This window comes from Mytilus galloprovincialis, chromosome 12 (assembly GCF_965363235.1).
Source record: "Mytilus galloprovincialis chromosome 12, xbMytGall1.hap1.1, whole genome shotgun sequence".
In the NCBI taxonomy this organism is placed as follows: Eukaryota; Metazoa; Mollusca; class Bivalvia; order Mytilida; family Mytilidae; genus Mytilus; species Mytilus galloprovincialis.
Window position 1 is genome coordinate 45,213,288 of NC_134849.1, and position 20,385 is coordinate 45,233,672.

Genomic DNA, 20,385 nt, shown 5'->3' on the forward strand with positions numbered 1-20,385 from the left:
TCTGTTTGTTTTGTTTTTATTGGATGGTAATTAGCTATACAAATCAGTCATCGGCGAGCATATGATTACGTTGAAATATGATAAGTGAACAATACTATAACATGTTTAAATGGTTGTTCTTTTAATCTCAGCATTCCAAACCAATAGTTTACGTCACGTACTAAAGGAAATAGTCAGTAAAAGAAATTCATGAATATTTATTCTTTTTCGTTATAACTGTGCATATATGATCTTTAAAATGGGTAAATATGTACTTTATGTAGTAATGAACATATCTTGGTAACAAGTCAAAAATGTTCCCTTTAACTATTATAATATTTTAGTATTCAAACCAGTATTAAATTAAACTGTTTTGAGGGGGGGCATTATATGTAGAGGAATGGTGCTATAGTAAATTATGTGAGCAAACTAGGAGGTCAACGTAGGGTCAATATTGGATCTAAAATTTCATGAAATATCATTTTAGTCCTTGAAACAGGGATCCAAAAACTATACAAAAATACAAATATATATCTAGTTGATGTTTCATTAACGTATACGTTTAATCTATTTTTATTAGTATCTATAATTTGATATCTAGTCCTTTATAATCCACAACCTTAAAAAGCATTATGTGTGTGCCTTTTCAAAATCAGGAGCCTGTAATTTAGTGGGTGTTATTTGTATCTGCATATACTATTTGTTTTGTGTTTTTGTATTGACCATACATTTCTCGTTTTGAATTCTTTAACATTTAGCCATGTCGAGGTCCATTATATCTATGCAGTATTGGTTTCACCCATTGTTGAAGTTTGGACGGTGGCCTATAGCTGCTAACATGAACGTCATTAAAGAACTTAAGCAACAAAAAGGGTCTACTAGTAGAGCAAAATCTAGGTAATAGATAAAAGCAACACATGACGAACTTCTAAATTTTAACTCGTTCAAATAAAACGAGATATACATCTATGAGACATTCCTCCAACGACACAAACACAACCATTGACGAGGTTGCTATCCAGACGCGGATCCAACAATTTTGAAAAGGGGGAATTTCAACCCCAAGTACACGATAAAAAAAACCACGAAAATAATCAACCCTATGAACCCCCTCCCCCTTTGGATCATCCAATTCTATCTTGGTGAGGACAAATTAACGATATGGCTGTGTTATAATCGTTTTCTGATGGATTATCATTGATATGGTTAACTGTTTACAAAACTTTGAATTTTTGAAATACTAAGGCCTTACTACCTCAGAAATTGATTACCTTAGCTGTATTTGGCAAAACTTTTAGGAACATTTGGTCCTCAATGCTCTTTAACTTCTTACTTTATTTGGTCTTTTTAACTTTTTTGATTCGAGCGTCACTGATGAGTCTTTTGTAGACGAAACTCGCGTCTGGCGTAAGTACAAAAATTCAATCCTGGTATCTATGATGAGTTAATTTACTTTTAAATCTCGATCAGTGGACTTATACAAGGTACATAGAAAAACAAACAATATTAAACGGTTAAGGAAAAGCACATAACCCTACAATAACAGAGGAGGACTAACCAGAGACACAAATAAAAAAGGGACGAAAGATACCAAATGGACAGTCAAACTCATAAATCTAAAACAAACTGACAACGCCATGGCTAAAAATAAAAAAGACAAACAAACAACAGTACACACGACACAACATAGAAAACTAAAGAATAAACAACACGAACCCCACCAAAAAACTAGGGGTGATCTCAGGTGCTCCGGAAGGGTAGGCAGATCCTGCTCCACATGCGGCACCCGTCGTGTTGCTTATGTGATAACAAATCCGGTAAATGGTCTAATTCGGTAGGTCACATTCATGAAAGGGAAGGGGATTGTAGTTACGATGTAAGGAACATATCCGATATCCTTTGTGAAACGGTTATTCCATAACGGGCAACCAACTCGTGATGGCGTCCGTAAAATTTACGAAGGGATGATTTCAACTTCACCATTTGGAACTCTTGGTTTAATAGCTTCCTTGTGAGCAGCAACCCTCTATCAAGAAAATCATGATAGGAAGTAAAATAGTAAACAATATCGTATGAAGGAATGTTCCCAGTTACGGAGAGCAAGCTTAACATACCGAATCTGCTGATATGATATCAGTGAGTGTACTTAAAAGTAGAGTAGCTTATTAACCATCATTAGTAGTAACCATATATGGCTGAAGGTAGAAATTCTACAACTTGGACGTGAATAAAAAAATACTATTCTTCAGTCGTCATTTCATATTTTTCCTGCTTTTTTATAAAACAATGGGGTGTCTAAATGTTCGACGAAAGATTTTTCCTAAACTTCTGTTATAAACTTCTAACGGTCAATGTGTTTTCAAATTTCAATATAAAAACTGGGGGTCATGGACCTAGTTTATTCGTTAAAATACTTTGAAATTAAACGAAATCACATTTATGTTATATGGATTGTATACTACTGTCTCGGGTTGTAAGTCACCATGGTATTGATCCATATCATATAATAGGTGTCTGTAGGTCACCCTGTTATTTTCTTATCTTATCATAGGTGTAAGTCGCGATGGTATTTTCCCATATCGTATTAATGGTTTCAACTTTCCTGCATTTATGATACAGATCTATATGTTGATTGGATTTGTAGGCTCGTATAATGCGCAAAGGTATAGATACATATCAGTGTGATAATATTAACGGTACCTATTTTTCTGCACCAGATGCACATTTCGACTGTAAATGTCTCTTCGTTGATGCTCGAGGCCAAAATACTTGAAAATCAAAAGCTTATTAAAAAGATGAAGAGCTTATATCCAAAAAGACCCGGTATAAAAAGTATAGCCAAAGCCGGGCAAGGAATCAGAGCTCTGCATGAGGGAGATGCATTCCTTATTTCACAATTTCATTAACACTTAATGAATGCGTAATTTCGTCAACAATAAAGCAATTCTTATTGGATTGTCACTCCATTTAAGCCTGACAAAATAATTAACTAACAATCTGTTTGCCAATTCCCGTAATTGACCCTATAATTAGAGATCCCCTTTTTATTTGTCTCCCTCAGGAGGGACATACATTTTTATTGATAACGGAGAGCTAGTGGAAAGAGCAAATTTATCTGTGCGTAATGTGTGTAACCTTTCAGTTTTTCAAATCTTTTAATTACATTTAATTTGTTGTTAACAAGTGTGGACACAGATCAGTGTGGATAGTATGTTTAGATGTTTGACAGTGTGTTCTTTTTTTCTCTCTCAAAAACTCAAAAATAAGGAGACGAACACATTGGGTACATTTCTGCATGATGTGATTTTAATATGCAAGATTGTATCATGTACTATTTGTTTCGTTGTATTTATGTTCCTTTGTGGTGGTCATTTCTTACCTGGGTTTCTCCACATAAACTGTCAATTAGTTAAGGATCTTCCAAATATCATTGGTAAAAATTTCGTTTAAATGTCGAAATTGTTTCTTAGAAGATATCTAACAGTTTAAGGTAATGACAATACCTAGCATGACGCTTGGGGCTAGATAAGCTAGAAAGTCCACTTCCGTGTTATTTTATTTCTTTTTTTTAATGTCTTCTCCCAGGCCTGGTGGAAGTCAACATTTTTTTATCAGTATGAAAATGATATCAATTTAAGAACCTTTGTGAGCATGCTTCAAAGACTCATAACTCCAACAAAAGTCAACTGATCAAACTTCTTGTGGATATGGACATCTACATAATATGTTGTAATTATTAACAAAGTTTCCTGAAATTCTGTTGAATGGTTTCAGACGAGGTGCAATGAAAAGAAAAGGACTTATTTGCTTTGTTTCTCTTGTTTCCAATTTTTTTGTTATATGGATAAAGATTTTAGTGATACCGGTACAGTAATTATAATATAATATAATATATCAGATTCAGTTTGGTTGTGGTGTAAAAGTGAACAGTGATCATGGTGATGTAATTAACGTTTACACAAATAAAGAAATTAACGAATGATTAACAAATGTTGAACAAAGACAGATAAGTTTCGAAATCGATAAGGCCCTGTGAATTGTATCCTTTTCTTTTACATAGATAAACACAATGTATAAGTGAATGACCATTTACATCCCAGCTCCTTTGTTCTAACAGGGGTGATCTGAGTCGGATCACCCTACCAGATCACCCCAGTTTAAGTTTCTTTGTTATGCATGCTTTCCTTTGTTCTGTAACATTTTGGCGGGAATGTCAAATCCAGTATAAAACTTATAATTAATTATACGGAGATCAAATATCTATCAAAATTCATGTAGAAAAAATCCAGTGTATATGCTGGGATTCGAACTCAAGACCTTTAGCATATCAAGCCACGACACATACCACTTCACCAGGACGACTGGATACGAACTATCAGAAATTTAACATACTTAAAGGAAGCAAGATATTTTTATAACTGGGGCGAGTTGGCAGACCTTTACTCAGTGGGGTTTAAACACTTTTCGTTAAATAAGGCCCTGTGAATTGTATCCTTTTCTTTTACATAGATAAACACAATGTATAAGTGAATGACCATTTACACTCATGACTCATCAGTAGGTAGTACAGATGTTGGAAAAAAAGTGTTACAAAACCACCTCGCATCATATTGCTAGTAGCACAAGTAGCATTGTTTGGGACATTTGTGCTTTTTTTTAATTTGAGATGTGGTACACTACATGTATGCACAGTGAAAGATGAAATCACTGATTAATTCTCCTCTCAAATAAATAGAAACCAGAGAGGAAAAAAGAATATCACAATAAAAAATTATCTTCACTGGCGGTCTTTTATTAATTTTATATTAATATGATTATTTTTGTTATACGTTTAGATGAAGGTAAAAAATCTTTTCTCAGTGCTTCAACTATTGATTAAGTGGTCATTTATAGTTTGTTCCAAGTCGGTTGTTTATATTTAGCATAATTGCAAATTGAATTTGCAACACAAACATTAACTCTTGACTGTTGATTGCTAAATGTTCAGTGGCTAATATCTCATGCATATTTAAAGCAAACATGAGGATTGCAATTAATTAGTTTTGTACAGTTGAATTCATTGTTTACAAAGTCAATTATTTTGCACTAATATACTGCAGTGATGCCTAAATATCTTAATAATGTATTTTGATATTGCACAATCGGCCTCCTGCAGGAGTGGTTTCTGGGCTTTTAGAGAATAACTGTTCCATTTTTACAACAAAACAAAAGGAAGGATCCTGTAAAAATTTCGATTTTATACATTTAAACTATGTGTGATTAATATACAAATCACTATTTAATAACAATGGACACTTTTGGGCTTCATAAAAAGGACACTTTTTGGTGTTCATTGACGTCTGACATATCGACACTTTTAGGGCCAGATGGACATGTTTCTAAGTTTTAAATAATAATGTCACATGATTATTCAATAATGTCAGATTATCTAGTATTGTAGAACATCGTCAACCATCTTATGTGTGTGCATACTCAATATCCTCATCATAAGCCATTTATCTTGTATAAACTTGATAAAAAACCATGACATGCAAACAATATGTGCACGGTTACATGTACACATTAAATACAAAGATAGTGCAAAAACAGATAATTCAGAAATTATGTTTGTCAGAAAAATCAGAGAACGAAAATGTAATTGACCCAAATTGTCAAGGTTCACATTTTTGTCCATTTTTACATTTTTATGAAATGGGATTGTTTATACTTTCTGTCAGGAAGGTTGACGAAGCCCAAATGCAATAAAAATCAATTGTAAATAATGCTCACCGACATTACCGAAAACAAAAAGTTATATTCTTAATGGTCTGAGAAGATCTGAACTTCAAAGTGGCGTTAAACACCATCAATCAATCAGGCATCTTAAATTTATAAAACTTCAAAAAGCAAGACATTAATAAGCACATTATGAACCCCCAATTGAAATTTTTATCGGATGTTAAGCTATGATTGTCTTTCAGAGATTTAATTTAATATCCCTTAATATGTCTTTCGATGCAAAATCATTTAAACATATCATAGAATTTCAAAATTGTCTTCAATAAACTCATCATATATACCAGGATTGAAATTGTATATTTACGCCAGACGCGCGTTTCGTCTACAAAAGACTCATCAGTGACGCTCGAATCAAAAAATATTAAAAAGGCCAAATAAAGTAAGAAGTTGAAGAGCATTGAGGACCAAAAATTCCTAAAAGTTTTGCCAAATACATCTAAGGCAATAGCGCTGTATAGCGCGCAATGACATTTTTGTTTTATTAAGACCCTTCAGTTTGAAATTCAAATTTAGCTAGGTATCACCAACTGTCTTATTTGACCTGGTTACTGGAACAAGACCAGGAGAAATTGACCATACTTCTTCGAATGATAGTTACAGACTATGAAGTGGAAACGTGCCTTTCGATTCTAAATGAAACTGATTATTTCTGAAAAATGAATTTTAAATAATAATCATGAAAATTTAAAATATGTTTTAGGTGATTTTGTCTAACATGAAAACAACAAGTGATCTATAAAACTTTAAATACCTCTATCATTTTGATCTTTCTCATCTTAATAAAAATAATGGGTGTTGAATACGCTACAGAAATTGAAAGACAGCAGAGTCATCAAAATTAAAATTTTGAAATCGATTCTGTTTCCTTCATTTTCATTGGCTAAAGATCAGCAACGGCTTTCATAAATATCCAGGGTATATAGTTTTCTAGTGAGTTTAGCCAAAGTCGTACTGAGTCTTCATTTGCAGAAGAGTAGTATAACAAGGTAAGTTCTAAAATAGTTTCACATCGACATGCAACAAGAAAATATTTAATCGGACATTGGTTGATTAATTGATGTTTAAGGTGGTACCTAACACTACAGGGTAACTCTATAAAATCAGCAGAACGTTTAAATGACGTTGTGTTGTTAAGGGAATATTAAGCTTCTCAATGATCAAAATAAGTGTTTGTCAAACTGCTATATAACCAGTGTAATTTTTCTGATTAAACGGTCAGTTCAATTTTTTTTAATTTTTTATATTTTTGTCCAAGAGTCAAAGTAAATACTTTGTCAAAAATTTAAGAAAATTAAACGAGCCAAATTAATTTTAGTTAAGGTGTTTTCGGTACCACCTTAACTTATATCGGATGTCGTATTCTGAGCATCCCTTTATGACATGTTGCAAAACTACTTTTTAGGTTTAACATATTTTACCAAGTATCCTTCTATATACAACAGAAACATCTAAAACTTGAAATTTAAAGATTACACTATATCAAAATTAAGTGTCGTTAAGTGTATTTATAATTTTCAGAACATTCCTTTCAAAACCAAGGATAGATAATCATACTGAATTTGATAGGACTATTTGTGTTTTTAAGAAAACAAGACCCGTGAGCCCCTAAATTTATTTTTATATATCGAAATTATTTTTGAAAAGTAATTCACTCATTTGATTTTAACCAGTTTTATCGTTTGATTCTTCCTCGATAAGAAAACTTTAAGTTTCTCCCATATAACCCATATAAAATAACCGTGATTTCGTTTAATTTCAAAGTATTTTAACAAATAAACAAGGTCCATGACCCCCAATTTTTATATTGAAATTTGAAATCACATTGACCGTCACTTCGTTCCCGGAGTTGAAACGGTCGAACCTCTGATTACATTTTTCTTAAAACATCTAATTCAACTTTCGATATATTTTCAGCATGATGTTGCAGTTAGCTATCGTATTCTGCATCTTATTTGGATGTACCTATGCTAAGAGTCCTGCCGATCATTTTGTCAGTATCACAGCGTCAATAATGGGGAAAAACGATAATGATATCAGAAATGACTTAGATTCGTGTGCTGTAATGGATTATCCAACCCAAGAAGACATTTCTTCTGGAACTGGCATGATAAAATGCATTCTTGATGTTGTAAATGACTTTTGTCCTGAGGACACATGTACTACAGGAACGAGAGTTTCACTCAGTTATATTGGCTGGTATAAGGTAGAAGAGAAGAAGGAATGTGTAGATCTTGATGAGGATGCAGCATACGATCCTTCTTGTCATATTAGAATAAAGGTGAGATTTGCTTCTGAATTTTTGGACAATTTTGATAAGCTTTTTTGGTTTTTGTATGATCCAGAGGTCACAGAGATGACAGGATGCAACGAAGAAAAAGAACGATCATTGCAGTCACCAGTATCACAGAGAAAGAAAAAGAATTTGAGGACCCATGGAGATCCACCCCCACCACCCCCACCACCCCCACCTCCAGGTAATATAACGTTGAACAAAAAAGCAGCGATGGATGCCGGGAAAATTAATGAAGCTATCATGAAATCTAGAGATTCCAGAATATTTTCAAACTTGAAAAGAAAACTCAGAAGATTCAACAGTAATTGAAATGCATTATGGGACAAAAATTCCTTACAACCAATGAACCGAATATGGACTTCGATTAGGCTGAACAATTTTATATTTAATATGCTCACTTGTAGAAATTCTATATAAAAAAGCATAATGGGACAAAAATTCCTTACAACCAACGCACAGAATATGGACTTCGATTTTCAAGAACAATTTTATATGTAATATGCTGATTTATCATGCTTATAGAAACTCTATAAAAATAGCATAATGGGACAAAAATTCCTTACAACCAATGGACCGAATATGGACTTTGATCACGATGTATTAAATGTACATGCTCATTTATATTTTTTTTAATAAAAATCAAAGGATAGACATAATAAATATCAATTTTTATGGTGAATAAAAGATGATGGGGGGGGGGGGGGGGGGGGGGGAGGGGGGCGTCAAGCGGTAAAAATGGGTAGTGATATTTTAATGTTTATTGTTGCTACTAAAATTCAAGTAAGTTGGTGTTGATTTTTAATTTTGTTTGTTTTGTTCTGAGAAAGTTGAACACATTTTCGATGCATTCAAACAAGTTGATGTCACGATAACTCGATCGACAACAAGTTTTATTGATGGAAGAAAAAGCGGTGACCAAGGTACACATATGACTCCCGGTGAATAACTCAGTTATCGAAATCATATTGTAATATGGTTGAACGTACATTGTTAATTTGCAAAGGACTATTTAGAGACTCCAGTCCCTACCACAGTTTTGATAGGCGTACTTACCGATCTCCTTCTCCTCCTTTCTTAAAAAATATATTTCATACAATGTACTTTGTAAATTCGAAGTAAGCACATTTTTGGGTAACTTTTGCAATAATTTAAGCTTCCTTTAAAGAATCTTTACTATGTAATATTACTTTTGTTGGCCCGTGAAAACAATCTCCCAGTCCATTTGGAAATTTGAAGATGAGTTGTTCCAGAATTATGGGAGTTTACTTGTAAAAGGTATATTTCAGGATGACGCAATATATATACGTATCAATCTGATTGTTTTCAAACTCCCCGGCAGTTCCAGTAAAGAGACACGAGGATAAAAGCTTATGTGAATGGTTACTGCCAGTCACCACTTATAAAAACGTAGTGCTGCATATACTTACGCGTATAATCATAAACAATACTATAGGTGCCTGCAGGTCAAACCAACATTTATCTGTATCAAATGTGACTGCAGGTCACACCAAAATTTATCTGTACCATACATGCCATAGGTGCCTGCAGATCACATCACTTAAGATCTGTAACATAGCCTATCATTTGAGTCTGCAGGTCACACTGCTAATTATCTGTACCATAGCCTATAATATCTCCATAGATCCGTACCATATGCTATTAAAGGTGCCTGCAGGTCATATTTTCATTTATATATCTGTATGGTAGGTGCCTGCAGGGCACATCACTACAGATTTGCACAATATATATGAAAGGAAGATGTGGTATGATTGCCAATGAGACAACTTTTCACAACAGACCCAATGACACCCAATGACACAGAAATTAACAGCAATAGGTCCCCTTACGGCCTTCAACAATGAACGAAGCCCATACCGCATAGTCAGCTATAAAAGGCCCCGAAATGACAAATGTAAGACAATTCATACGAGAAAATTAACGGACTAATTTATGTACAAAATAATGAACGAAAAACAATTAAGTAACACAGCAACAATGACAACCACTGAATTAACGGTTCCTGAATTGGGACAGGCACATTCAGAAATAGTTTGAAGGCACCAACCCTCCCCTAACCTGGGACAGTGGTGTAAAAGTACAACATAAGAACAAACTATAAAAATCAGTTGAAAAAGGCATAACTCATCAGAAGGATACACATAGAAATAATTGTACATCTAACAAAAACACAAAGTGGACATTGATGGGTACATGCGAATAAAAAACAAAAACAACACTAAGTACAGATCTGAGAGTATTGGAAGTTATCATAGGTGCCTGTAGGTCATTTCACTTATGATATGCACTATAGCCTATCATAGGAACCTGCAGATCACACTGTTATTTATCTGTACCATAGCCTATCATAGATGCATGCAGGTCACATCACCATAGATCAAAGCCTATCATGGGTGCCTGCAGGTCTCACAGCTTTTTATCTGTTCCATAGCCCATCATAGGTGCCTGAAGGTTACATCACCATAGAACGGCACTATAGCCTATCATAGGAGCCTCAGGTCACACTGCTTATTCATCTGTACCATAGACTATAATAGGTGCCTGCAGGTCACACTGCTATCTATCTGTAACTTAGCCTATTATAGGTTCCTGCATGTCACATCACCATAGATCTGCACCATAGTCTATCATAGGTGCATGTCGGTCACTTCAATACAGATCTGCACTATAGCCTATCATAGGTGCCTGTAGCTCATACAACTTTTCATCTGCACCATGATAGCCTATCATGGGTGCCTGTAGGTCACATTGCTATTCATCTGTACCATAGCCTGTTATGGGTGCCTGCTGGCCACATCACCATTTATCTGCACCAAAGTCTAGCAGGTCCAAAAGCGTTTTATCTGTACCATAGTCTATAGGTGACTGCAGATCATACAACTTTGTATGTGTACCATAGACTATCATAGGTACCAGCTGCAAGTCACACTGATATTTATCTGTTCTATAGTCTATCTTAGCAAGTCACATTAGCATATATCTATACCATAGTCTAACATAGCTGCCTGCAGGTCATATCTTCCTAGATCTGTACCAATGCCTTTCATAGGTGCCTGAAGGCCATACAACATTTTGTCTATCATGGGTTTATCATAGGTGTCTGTAGGTCCCTTAACTATAGATCTGCACCATAGCCTATCAAAGGTGCCTACAGGTCACATCGCCATATGTCTGTACATTAGCCTTTGGTAGGAGCCTGCAGGCCACACTGCTATTTATTTATACCATAGCTTATCATAGGTGCTTGTGAGTCACACAGGTTTTTTTATTAACCAGATTCTATCATACATGCCTGCAGATTTAGCATAGGTGCCTGTAGGTCACACAGCTTGTTGTATGTAACATATCCAGTTATAGGTGTCGGTAGGTCACACCGCTATTTTAAGTACCATATCCTATCATAGTGTCTGCAGGTTTATTATTATATAGGTGCCTGTAGTTCACACCGCTTTTTATGTACCATATCCTATCATAAGTGCCTGCAGGTCACACCAAAATTTATCTCTACCATCATTGCCTTCAGGTCACACTTTTATTCATATGTAACATTAGCCTTTTATAGTTACCTGTAGGTCACACTGATATGTATCTATACCATAGCCCACCATATGAGCCTGCAGGTCACATCACCATTGACTTGTATCGTAGGTGCATGCAGGTCGTATCCTCATAGATCTCATAAAGTGGGTGATAGAAATAAAAGACGTCTTGACTATTTGATAGATGTATCAGAAAAGCATAGTAACACGTCAAGGTGACGTGACGTTACATAAAGCGCGGTACATAGTAAACGTCCAGTGTGCGGTATTTACGATATAGATCTTTACCAGAACCCGTCATATGAACCTGCAGGTCACATCACCATTGACTTATATCATAGGTGCATGCAGGTCATATCCTCATAGATCTTTACCAGAGCCCGTCATAGGACCCTACAGGTCACATCACCATTGAGTTGTTTCATAGGTGCATGCAGGTCGTATCCTCATAGATCTTTACCAGAGCCCGTCATAGGAGCCTGCAGGTCACACTGATATGTATATGTAATTTAGCCTACAGGTCAGAGAATAATTTTTACCGTTAATGTTATTACTACTACTGGGTCGATGCCTCTGCTGCTGGACTTTGAGTCCCCGAGGGTATCACCTGCCCAGTAGCCAGTACTTCGGTAGTGACATGAAAATACGGATTTCTTTGTTATTAAATTTTGCTGTTACAAAATGTTAAAAATTATGTTAAATTAAGGAAAGTATCTCCCTCATGCAAAGCTCTGATTCCCTGCCCGGCTTTGGCTATACTTTTTATACCGGGTCTTTTTGGATTATAGCTCTTCATCTTTTTAATAAGCTTTTGATTTACAAGTATTTTGGCCTCGAGCATCCATTAAGAGACATTTACAGTCGAAATGCCCATATTGTGCAGAAAAATAGGTACCGTTAATGTTATCACACTGATGTTTATCTATACTTTTGCGCATTATACAAGCCTGCAAATCCAATTAACATATAGATCTGTTTCATAGATGCATGAAAGTTGAAACCTTTAATACGATATGGATAAATACCATCGTGACTTACAGGCACCTATGATACGATAAGAAAATAACAGGGTGACCTACAGACACCTATTATATGATATGGATCAATACCATGGTGACTTACAGGCACCCATGAAAGGATATGTAAGATAACGGGGTGACCTACAGGCACCAATGGTAGGATATGTAAAATAACAAGGTGACCTACAGACACTTATAATAAATATGATATGGAAAATAACATGATGACCTACAGGTACCTATGATAGGATATGTAAAATAACGGATGACATACAGGCATGTTTAACCCCGCCACATTATATATGTATGTGCCTGTCCCAAGTCAGGAGCCTGTAATTCAGTGGTTGTCGTTTGTTTATGTGTTACATATTTGTTTTTCGTTCATTTTTTTTATATAAATAAGCACATTAGTTTTCTCGTTTGAATTGTTTTACATTGTCTTATCGGGGCATTTTATAGCTGACTTTGCGGTATTGGCTTTGCTCATTGTTGAAGGCCGTACGGTGACTTATAGTTGTTAATGTCTGTGTCATTTTGGTCTCTTGTGGACAATTGTCTCATTAGCAATCATACCACATCTTCTTTTTTATAACCTATGACATAATATGAATAAATACCATGACCTACATGCACCTATGATAGGATATGAAGACTAATTCGGTGACCTACAGGCACCTATAATTTGATATGGAAAATAAGGAGTTGACCTACGGGCATCTATATATATGAGGATGAAGTACAGGCACCATTGAAATGATACGGTAAAGATCAAAAACAGTGTGACATACAGACACCTAGGATATGATGTGGAACAGATTAATAACAGGGTGACCTACAGTCGCTTTTAATAATTATGATAATATATGGTAATGACAATTGCAGTCACCTTGTTAGTGAAATTGATTATAACATTGTGACCTGCAGGCATTTATGGTATGGATACATAGCAAGATGACCTACAGGCACCTATGATAGGATTTGGTAAATCATATGGTGACCTACAGACACCTATAATGTGATATGGAAAATAACAAGGTGCCCTACGTGCATCTATTATATGACATGGTTAACAACAGAGTGACCTACGGGCACTGTTCAAATGATTGGTAAAGATCAAAAGCAGTTTGACATACATGCACTTAGGATATAATACGGTACAAATCAATAACGGGGTTACCAACGGGCAATTTTGATAATTATGATAGGATATGGTAAAGATAAAGGCAGTGGCTATTTTGCCGGCACCGGCAAAACAGTAAATTTGCTATTTTGCCGGCTCGGATTAAAATATTTAATTCAAGCTATTTCAATAGAAAAGGTTATTTTACCGGCACTAGCAATATAGTGAAATTGTTGCCAGCGCTAGAAAGATAGAATATATGTTATTTTGGTGGTTTTTTATAACATACAGTTAAAAAATCAAGCTGAAATTTTATATGTATGCATACATGTAGCATTAGACTGACTGATTCTAGAAATAATTTCCACTACATGTTTAGATATGATTTTATTGCAACAAATGGATGCTCAATATTTTTATTTTGTTTTTTCTTGTTATAAATACTTAAGAGTTATTTACACTTTGACTAATCAAAATCAACTTCACAAATAATACACGATGGTCTTGAAGTATAGATTCTGTATACTGAGGTTGTTTATCATCTTAATAACGTGTTATATTATTCTTTTATCTGTCTTTATAATATTATTTTTACTGTTTAGTCTGTTTTTGGTGATATCCATTTGACGTGACTCTTTTCTTATACATCCCATCATTGTGTTCTATGATAATTTTTGCATTCTTGTCTTTGTTTTTGCTAATATGCTTTGTCTATATAGATATAAGAAGATGTGATATGAGTGCCAATGAGACAACTCTCCATCTAAGTCACAATTTGTAAAAGTAAATCATTATAGGTCAAAGTACGGTCTTCAACACGGAGCCCTGGCTCACAACGAACAGCACGCCATAAAGGGCCCCACAAATGACTAGTGTAAAACCATTCAAACGGGAAAACCAACGGTTTAATCTATATAGAAAACGAGAAACCAGAAACACTTATGAACCACATCAACAAACGACAACTACTGAACATCAGATTTCTTACTTAGGACAGGTGCAAACAAATGCAGCGGGTTTAAACGTTTTAATAGGTACCAACCTTCATCCTTATCTTTAACAATAGTGTAACATCACAAAATAGAAAGACACACTATAAAATATCAATTGAAATGGCTTAACACAATCAAAAGACATATTAAAACAAGTGAACATACGCTGAACGAATAAATTTGATATATGATACAATGTAAATACAAAATCAATAAAATAAGGGGTGAACAAATAAAGGTAACAGTAGTATACCGCTGTGAGATATTAAAAATTAAAAAAAAAAAACCAATTTGCCTTTTTTATGTTTTTGTGTTTCTTTTTTACACATGATGTGGCTCTGTACTTATACATCCCGTCATTGTGTTATTATGCCATGGTAAATGTTTTTTAAAATATTTGTTTGTTTTTATAGTTATTAAGATAATAACACAATGTTGACTGATTTATTCCTATTTTTGACATTTTTACCTATTATGTCTGTTTGTTTTGTTCACACATCGTTGTCAATATAATGGAATTTTATGCGACTGTCATACAAGTGACAGGTTTAGCTAGCTATAAAACCAGGTTTGATCCACCATTTTCTACATAAGAAAATGCCTGTACCAAGTCAGGAATATGACAGTTGTTGTCCATTCGTTGATGTGTTTGAGCTTTTGATTTTGCCATTTGATTAGGGACTTTCCATTTTTAATTTTCCTCGGAGTTTAGTATTTTTGTGATTTTACTTTTTGCTGGTGCCGGTAAAATAGCAATTTCTATAAAAATATGCTATTTTGCCGGCTTGAATTAAGATATTTTAATCAAAGCAGGCAAAATAACATATTTGCTATTTTGCCGGTGCCGGCAAAATATCCACTGCCAAGAAAAACAGGCATATAATCTTAAGCAGCTCTGATAGATAAAGACAACAGTAGCAAAGCGCTGTTCAAAAGACATAAATCGATAGAGAGAAAACGAATCAGGGTTACAAACTAAATCCGAGGGAAACACATCAACTATAAGAGGAAAACAACGGAACAACAGAAACATTGAAGTGCAACAAAAATAAACGCCAACATACATAGAAACAGACTATTCAATAACAACTGAAATATTCCTGACTTGGTACAGGATATGGTAGAGACGAATAGTAGATGAACTACAAGCACCTTTGATTGCCATTATGATATGGTACAGATCAACCACAAGGAAGGTGACATTCAAGCACCTTTGAAAGGGTATGATACGGATCAATAGCAATGTGACCTCTTGCACCTTTGATATGCTATGGTACATATCAACATCAAGGTGACCTTAAGGTACCTTTAAAATGATATGATACAGATTAATAGCAGGGTGACCTACAGGCATCTTTGAAATGATATGGTACAGATCAATAGCAGGTTAATTTACAGGCATCTTTGAAATGATATGGTACAGATCAATAGCAGGGTGACCTACAGGTATCTTTGAAATGATATGGTACAGATCAATAGCAGGTTAATTTACAGGCATCTTTGAAATGATATGGTATAGATCAATAGCAGGGTGACATACAGCCACCTCAGATAATTATGGGAAAGATCAGTAACAAGGTGACCTACGGGCAACGCAGATAATTATTGTACATATCAATAGCAGGGTGACCTACAGACAAGTAAGATAATTATGGAACAGATCAATTGCCTACAGGCACCTCAGATAATTATGGTACAGATCAATAGCAGGGTTACATACAGGCACCTCAGATAATAATGGTACAGATCAATAGCAGGGTGACCTACAGGCACTTTTGATAATTATTATAGGATATGGTAAAGATGAATAGTAATATAATCGTCAGAATTTATGGTAGGATATGGTAGAGACTAATATTAGATGACCTTCACGCACATTTCATAGGATATGATAGATTTCAATAACAATGTGACCTCTTGCACCTTTGATAAGAAATGGTACATATCAATAGCAGAGTGCCCTACAGGCACCTTTGAAATGATATGGTACATATCAATAGCAGAGTGACCTACAGGCACCTTTGATAAGAAATGTTACATATCAATAGCAGAGTGACCTACATAGCACCTTTGAAATGATATGGTACATATCAATAGCAGAGTGACCTACAGGCACCTTTGAAATGATATGGTACATATCAATAGCAGAGTGACCTACAGGCACCTTTGATAAGAAATGGTACATATCAATAGCAGAGTGACCTACAGGCACCTTTGAAATGATATGGTACAGATCAGTAATAGGGTGACCTACAGGCACCTCATATAGTAATAGTGTACAGATCAATAACAGGATGACCTACAGGCACCTCAGATAATTATGGTACAGATCAATAGCAGAGAGACGTACAGGCACCTCAGAAAATTATGGTACATATCAATAATAGGATGACCTACATGCAAAAACCAATGAATTTTATATGTTATACAGAATGGCCAACAGTAGTTAAAATGCTATCAGGAGTAACCTGGCCCTAGGTTTTTGTGTGAAATGCAGCTACCCAAGTATTATTTGGTATGGCTAGCAGCAAATCCAGAAGTGTTGAGTATGACTAGCAATAACTCATGTTTTATTATGTATGACTAGCAGTAAATCCTCTGCTGTAGGGTAGTATCAGAAGCATCACATGTGTTATCGGGTAAGGCTAGCAGTTACTCAAGTCTATTGGTGGCTTGCAATGACCAGTAAACTGTCATTTGACGAGCAGAAAGACGTCTGCATTTTAGTGCGACTTATGCAATGAACGATGCAATTCTAGTATTTTGTGTCAATTGCATTATGCCTTGGCCGATATTATAAAATTAAACATGTTCCACATTTAGTAAGATGCAAGAACCATGTCATTTCAAATGTGCCTGTAGGTCACTCTGCTATTGACCTGTACCATAATTATCTGCGATGCATGTAGGTCACCCTGTTATTGATCTGTACCATAATTATCTGAGGTGCCTGTAGGTCACTCTACTATTGATCTGTACCATATTTATCTGAGTTTTCTGTAGGTCACCCTGTTACTGATCTGTACCATAATTATCTGAGTTGCCTGTAGATCATCCTGTTATTGATCTGTACAATAATTATCTGAGTTGCCTGTATGTCACCCTGTTATTGACCTGTACCATAATTTTCTGAGGTGCCTGTAGGATCTGAACCATATCATTTCAAATGTACCTTTATATCACCCTGCTATTGATCTGTACCATAATTATCTGAGTTGCCTGTAGGTCACCATGTTTTTTACCTGAATCATAACTTTTTGAGGTGCCTGTATGATTTGAACCATGTTATTTCAAATGTGCCTGTAGGTCACCCTGCTATTGATCTGTACCATAATTATCGGAGGTGCCTGTAGGTCACTCTACTATTGGTCTGTACCATATTTATCTGAGTTGACTGTAGGTCACCCTGTTACTGATCTGTACCATTATAATCTGAGTTGCCTGTAGGTCACCCTGTTACTGATCTGTACCATAATTATCTGAGTTGCCTGTAGGTCACGCTTTTATTGATCTGTACCATATTATTTTCTATGTGCCTGTATGTCACACTGCTTTTTACATATCATTTCAACGGTGCCTGAACGTCACCCTGTTGTTTACCATATCATATCATAGATGCCCGTAGGTCACCTTGTTATTTTCCATATCATATTATAGGTGTCTGTAGGTCACCGTATTATTTTACATATCCTATCATATTAGGTGCCTGTAGGTCACCATGGTATTTATCCATAACATATTATAGTTGCTTGTAGATCATCCTGTTATTTCACATATCCTATCATACTTGTAGGTCAACATGGACTGTATCCATATCATATTAAAGGTGCCTTTAAGTCACCCTGTTATTTTCCATAGGCTATCATAGGAGCCTGTAGGTCACCATGTTATTTTCCATATCATATTATAGATGTCTGTAGGTCACCCTGTTATTTTCCATATCATATTATAGGTGCCTGTAGGTCACCGTGTTATTAATCCATGATATCATATTATATGTGCCCGTAGGTCAACCTACCAATTTCCTTAGGGGCGACCATTTTCGGGGGAGGGGGGAGGGGGAGAATTTGTTTTGGGTCGGTTATTTATTTTTGTGGACTAAAAGGACATCTTATTTATTTTCTGCACTGTTGAAGCATGATTTTTCATTTTCCTTAAAACAAGGGACTGATTATTTATTTTCACAATTATATTTATAATATTTGAAAACACACAGTTTTTAAATTCCTTTTTTTATTCTTAAATAAATAATTCGTGAATAGTCAAGTCATTATGTACCATTAAATCAGAAATAATCCTCCTAATCTGGACATGCTCAGCTGGAAGTGAATCTTTTGAATTCCAAACGGCATACATTGCATACATATAAGGTATTAAAGCTGGGCTGTAACTAGCCTCTTTTAAAAGTAATGGCAAACGCAAAACAATTTCGGTGAAGGGTATGGTGTCCGTGAAAGGCCCCAAGAATCTATAGAAAATTGATGCAAAATCATGCAATCTGCGCGTTTCCCAGACCCTTTCTTAATCTGAAACACAAGTTCTGTTTTAATTATTTTTTCGACAATATTTGGTCTCAAAGCAAAATATAAGATTCAGTGTAATAGTTTTACTTTTTAGGGACAAAAACATCAAACATCAAAAAACCAATATGTAGAATAAAACCCCCTAAAAAAATATTCATATAGTTAAGTATGTGGCTGCTGGTTTTTTTTAGTGGTGTTACAGAAAATCTTTCATACCTGTCAATTTTTTTTTCTTTCAAATTAAGTTAAGAGGGGGCTGATTATAATTGATATAACTATGTCTAGTAAGTTTCATTTACAACATGATGTAGTTTCTAATTGGGATACAATTTAAAGAAGTTTGTAGAATTAGATAAAAAGTCCTTAAATAAAATAAAACTCAGTATAAAACAAAATTGCTAAATTACAAATGGAATGCAACACTAAGATAATAAAGAAGGGTAATCAATGAACAAAAGATAAACCTGGGAACAGATAAAACACAAAACAACAAGCAGTAGACAAATAACTGAAAATAAATGAGAAACATGGATCCCGAAAAACGGGGCTGAGAGTGAACAGAACTTGTTTCTTGCAAGACACTCGCCGTGAAAACAATTTGATATGGTGACAAGCTTTTGTTTTTGAAATTTCCTACATGAGGCGTTTGCCTTAATGTAATTACAGCCCTGTAATAAAAAGGGAGTAAATGTTCCTGATACAATAAACATCAATTAAGTTAAATGAAACCCATTTTCCATTGATGCGACTGTCATACAAATGAGAGGTTTAGCGCTTTAAAACCAGATTTTATCCACAATTTTCTACATTTGAAAATGCCTGTATCAAGTCAGGAATATGACAGTTGTTGTTCATTTGTTTGATGTGTTTTTATCATTTGATTTTGCCATTTGATTTGGGACTTTCCGTTTTTAATTTTCCTCGGAGTTCAGTATTTTTGTGATTTTACATTTTTTTCAAGTACATTAATAATTATACATTGTATTATTGAAAGATTTGGGAAGTTTTTTCCGAAAAAAATATGAAAAAGACGAATTTTGGAAGAATCTGGTGCCATCTCATACTTAAGAATAGCATTTATTATCTGCCGAGTTATTTATTTTCAATTCATCGTAAGTTTGGTT

General features: G+C 34.9%; 1 long non-coding RNA gene across 1 annotated transcript; it reads left to right on the top strand.

Annotated features, from left to right (window-relative positions):
* The first annotated feature begins 6,656 nt into the window (after positions 1–6,656).
* Positions 6,657–8,710, top strand: LOC143055333 (uncharacterized). The gene is made up of 2 exons (XR_012971994.1): positions 6,657–6,743; positions 7,672–8,710. It is a non-coding gene; the product is annotated as an uncharacterized LOC143055333 (long non-coding RNA).
* Positions 8,711–20,385: the final 11,675 nt, after the last annotated feature.